Below are 5,720 nucleotides of genomic sequence, written 5' to 3'. Positions count from 1 at the left end.
TTTTTTTAACACAAGCTACTGCGCATTCAGTAATGGAATAGATTACGTCAGATGCTACACTTGCCAGCCTCAGTGCTGAGCTAGGCCTCTCGCCGCCACAGCTGAGTGTGCCAGCCTGGTGTACACCGGAATGGAGTTCACAGCACAGAATCCCCCCCGGACAGGTCCCTGCGGGATCCCTGAGTTTTGTCAGTTGAGAAGTGTGGTACTCTGTCTTTTCCTGGTGGTTAAGAACATGAATCTCTGAGTCAGGGGAGACCAGATTTCAATCCTGCCGGAGCCACTTGCTGTGCATGACTCTAGGCGTGTAACTTAACCCTCGATGCTCCAGTTTCCTCGTGTCAAAGGAGGCTGATAATGGTCTCCTCGTTGCATTGTTGAAATCCGGATGATATAAGATGCTTAGCATGGTTCCTGGGACATAGTAATGACCCAGCACATGGCGGCCATTGTCACACCCCTTCTTGAACTCTATCTCCTAACATAATCTCCATGGCCATGGAGAGTGTGCTGGCATCAGGCACTGGGATCAGACAGACCTGCAAAGTTGTGACGGTCACACATACTTCTTGAATAGTTATGAGGATCAAATGAGATAATGCACATAATCATAATAAACCTGTCTGAATGCTTTATGCATCTTATTCATTTTCCACATGGGGAGACTGAGGCGTTAACAGGGGCCTCAAGTAACCGACTGGTTCAAGGTCGCGAACCTCATCCATTAATAAATGGATGAGGCAGGAAGTGGGTGGAGTAAGAAAGTCTACTCGTCGTGTCAATCTCACGCCTTAGCATATGGACTGAAGTGTCTGGCACCTAGTGGGAGTTCAAAAAAACATGAATTACATTTCCACACATCGCAGATGTATAAATGACAAGGCTATAGAGCAGAATGGATGTTTAACACGGTATCTGTGTGAGTCGCTAGGGAACGAAGTCAAGCCAGTGGCATGATCAAATGAGGTTAGGAGTACAGACCATGTGCCAGGTATTCTCCCGAGGGCTTGGCACGTGGAATTGTGAATTAATTCTGAGAATCGCCATGTGTGGTCGATGGACGGGCCCTGGTGTTTCATGGGAATTCTGTCCACATGTACATCCGAGGTTCCTGATCTCAGATTAAGCCCCAAACCACTCATCTCTGTAGCTAGCCCAGGGCTGGCCACTAGTAGGTATCAATGATGGAGAGAGGGGAAGAAGGAGGAAGGTGAGGCCTGTGGCTATAGCCCAAACCGAACCACAAACAGGACGTGCAAAGATTTGGAAGGACAATCTCATCATGGCCAAATTTCCAGCCTTGTTTTCCACTGGTCCTGAAAAATATATGCACAGAGTGAAGCAGTCTCCAGGCTGAGAACCTGGAGGTGTCAGTCAGGGGCTGGCAGGAAACAGATGGCACATGCAAATTAGGTGATTTGAGGGGATACCGGAGCTATTTACCGAGGTGTCGGGGAACCACAAGGATAGTGCAGTTCCCTGGGGTTGGCAATGGCTGAGTGCTGTTGTCTCCCCTAGGCCTGAAGGGAGAGGGGAGGTACTGGTGACCTGAAACCCTGAGACCGTGTACTGGGTGGAGAGGCTCACCTGGCAGGAGCTGTGACCTTTGGTAGAGGGACTCAGCCAACCCACAGTGGTCCAACAAAGTGGAAGCAGGAGAATAAACACCCAAGTTCACCCTCCTACTTCCTTCCAGTCTCCTGCCAGGTTCCACATTGTTCGACACAAACCAAGAACCAGAGAGCAAAGGGGCTCCATCGATGCAATCCACCAAGATCGGACACTCTGGGGCACAGAGCAGATGCAACAGGGTGGCATGGAGGTCTGGACAGGCAAAGGAAAATTTTCTGGAACACTGGCTCTCAACTGGAACTGCGGAGAGGCCTTTGCCCCCCTGGAATTGGAGATTCAAAGGCAAATAGAATTTGGGGATGTCAGCGACGGTGACCTGTTTCTGGGACTGAGGAGTGGGATGGCTGGCTCACGACTAGACTTGTGCTGGCCAAGCTTGGAGGTTCACATCCCCTTCTGCTCCTCCACACTTTGCATGGGGTCTCTTAACTGATTCTAACTGAAGAAACCATAGAGTCTCATTTTTCCTCTCCAGCTACTCTCTTCAAAGCCGGAAATAGCTAAAGAAGACTTTGCAAGCTCAGGACTGCTCTGACTGCAAAGTCATCCATGTCCTTCAAAACTGGTGTGAGTTTCACTTCCCTTGTGATGTCTTTCCTGACATTTGCGTATGTCTGTCCCACTGTCTAAAATACAGAATGACATAATGGCATGTGTCACTCATCTCCGTATGCCCAGAACCTGACACAGGCTGACATACTGTAGGATGCCAATAAATATTTGTTCGATCTTTACAACCCTGTGTTTCTCAACAGATTTCAATTTGACCAGCATCGATTAAGCCCCTACTACTTTCCAAGCACCGCGTCAGTTCATTTTCCTGTGAATTCCCTAATTTAAATGTTCTCAGTGGGCCTGGTTATCATCCTCATTTTACAAATAAGGCAACTGAGGCTCAGAGAGATGACAAGTTTGAACAGAGTTCTCCTTCTCTGGTCTAATGCTCTGTCCTTTCCGGCCTAGAAGGTGTCTCTTGATGGGTCATTGAACGGTAACTTCATGCATATGCATGAGCTGACTGCATGAATGAGCTCAGAGGAGCCTCTGTGTGTGTGCGTGCGTGTGTGTGTGTGTGCGTGCACGCGCGCCTGCGTGCCTGTGTGCGTGCGCTTTGTGAAGCTCTGAACATCATTGATGGTGCTGCCTGCGCACAGTGCTCATCTCAGTCTGACGGTCACTGCCAACTCAAGCGCTCAGGATATCCTCCTTGTACTATTGACCTTGAACCCATCCTGCAATATGAGCATGAGATGGGCTCAGGACGGATGCTGCCCCTGACCTCAGCTCTCAATTGGACGCAGGAGCCCCGCCTTTCCCGTACTTGACTTGCTCCTGTTGATTCAAAGCACACGTATTTCTGACAGTTTCCTCTGTCGAACAGTGAAAACATAAAATTGTCAAATGCCTACTCTTTTCTTATTCTACCACGGAGCTGCCAAAATTCTAATCGGCCAATAAAATCCACCCACCTCAGAAGAGCCCCACTCACCCACACTCACCAAAAAGAGAACAAAAGCTAAGAGCTGTTAAAAAATACATATTTCATATGCTCTGAACGTGCATGTAGTTCTGTCTTCATAACGGCCCTGAAGATAGGAACTATGGTTAGCTGTGTTTTACAGGGGATGGGCCTCTGGCTTTGGTGAGGCACTTGTCCAAAGTCACACAGCTAGGAAGTGGCAGAGCAGGGCCTCGGGCAGACCTGGACTTCTAGCTCTTGCTCACGGATGGGCCAGCCCGAGGGAGCTTTCTACTGCTTCTGAGCTCGCTGGCCTCAATCACAGGTAGCATCACCTCGATTCCTTCTCATTACCTTCTGCCCTATTTTACTAGGGATTCAGGGCAGATTTGGATCTGGCCTAGAAAAACATCTTTCTGACCCCCTAGAGAGAGAGACAGACAGAGACAGAGACAGGGACACGTTTCTAGGCTGTTCTTTAGAACCTAAGGCAAGTTCATGACAAGATTTCTCCTTCCTGAAAGTCCTCGGGACACTGTACCTGCCCCCTCCCGCTTTCTATGGCCTTGTCACAGTCTGCCTTATTTCTGCCCCATCTCCCCTTTCGGGCAGGGAGCTCTCCAAAGGCCGAGTCTGCGTCTAACTTTCTAGGCTCCTCTCCCATCAAAGCCCGGTGTCCATCAACATTTAGAAAGCGCCGTATCAGATGCTTTCACAGCAACGACCGCATTTCTTCTTCGTGGCTGCCCATGTGGAGTACACGGTAGGATCGGCCCATTTTACAGATGAGGACGCGGAGGCGAAGAGAGGCGAAAGAACTTGCTCAAGGTCACGGAGCTAGTGAAGGGCAGAGCTGGGGTTTGCGCATCGGGCTGCCCGACGTACCATCAGTGTGTTTTCTGCAACACAGCAGCTGCTGAGCGAGTGCTCAATAAACGTTGGGTGAACGACAGACAAAGAGAGCAAAGGAAGAAGAGGAGGAATATTGGGAAACAATTAAAAGGCAGCAAAATAAAGAGAAATAATAGAATATTTCAAAGCAGTAACTCGGTGGAAGATTAGAAAAATGGTCTAGGGTCTAACTTCCATGTTTTTTAAGTTTGCAAAAAAGGAGGCACACACCCCAGATCAGAGAAAGAAACATGGAAGCCGCTCGAATTTTAGCTTCTGAGTGGATCTTTCACTGGGCTTTCTGAAGGGACGGGGACACTGCTGGCTGTCACAACGCCAGGGTGCTTGCTCTACGGAGCACATGTGCTCCGTGTTAAAACGGTAAGATTCTTTTCAATAAACTTGAGCGATTTATAGCTACAGTTCAGAAGTTACTGCCCTTGGAGTTAAATGAGCAGGGTTCAAATCCGAAGTCTGTCATTTCCTAGCTGCCCAGCCTTAGCTAAAACCCCTCCTGTCTCTTAACCTCAGTTTTTCCATTCGTAAAATGGCATGGCAAGATGCCTCCTTTCAGAGGGGCTCAGTAAATCGGATGAAGTAGTGAATATAAGCCCCTGCCAGGGGCTTAATTACATGTTTCCCTGTTGCTCTATAATGATTTCATTTTGTTTTTAAACATGACCCTAAGCAGCCCCTCTGCTGCCACCTCCGGCTTCCCACTGGGAGACAGTTCAGAGCAGTGAAGGTTTCCAGGGACACGAGCCAGACTGCTGGGTTTCGACCTGACTTTGCCATTTCCAAGCTCGTGACCTGGGCAACTTCCTTCGCCCGCTTTTCTCACATTTTTCTCACCTGTAAAGTGGGACTAATTCTAGGACTTCCCTCATGGAGTTCCTAAGAAGAGGATGGCGCCTGGGGATCCTGCCTGGCACACAGCAAGCAAACGTCAGTCATCGCGGTATTGCCGTTATTATTATTATTATGTGCTGAGTGTTTCAGCTGCTGCGCCGTCCCCTCCCCCACCTTGCCCGTATCCCAGCTGCTGAGCTGGAGGACCCAGTCTGCAGGGCAGCCAGGCATCACTTTTCGCGAGGAAAGAGCCTCATCGTCTTTCAGTGATGTCAGGAGGGCTCCTTATCAATAATTGAACAGTTTTCCAGGAACCCAATCTAGCGAGCGCAGTGCTGGGGCTGCAGGGCCTGGCTGGCTGGGCCTCCCAGAAGGCACTGGGCGCAGTGGGGATCGTTATCTGCCTGCTCTGCGGGCGGTGGGGTCTGGGGCCGCTGGAGGGGCTCAGGCTGCAGCGTGGGCCACAAGATTTGAGCATCTCCGCAGGGCCAGAATCTCTCCCCAGCCCCCAAACAGAAGGCCCTATTCTTCGCCGGCTCAGCTTGAGCCCAGAGCCTGAAAGTCACCTGAACGCCTCCCCCTCCCCCACCTCTCGCTTTCAAGTCATCCATAACTCCCGATGGTTTTGTTTTTAAACATGAACAGATCTGCCCCCTCCTTCGGTTCTCATCGCCAGCACCCTAGAGCAGGCGTGCGGGGGCCCCTCACCGTCCCATCTCACTGGCTTCCCTGATGGGCGCCTGCAACTCCACCCCGCCCCCCCCCGAAACACACACACACACACACACACACACCACACACACACACGCACACAGACAGCAGCGGGAGAAATGTTTCTAGAATGCAAATGCAAACCTGGTCACACCACCTCCGTCCCTAAATGCTTCTG

The sequence above is a fragment of the Pteropus medius genome, unplaced genomic scaffold (assembly GCF_902729225.1).
Source record: "Pteropus medius unplaced genomic scaffold, Ma_sr-lr_union100, whole genome shotgun sequence".
NCBI lineage: Eukaryota > Metazoa > Chordata > Mammalia > Chiroptera > Pteropodidae > Pteropus > Pteropus medius.
The sequence above is the reverse complement of the archived record's forward strand: the minus strand, read 5'-3'. Positions refer to the sequence as shown.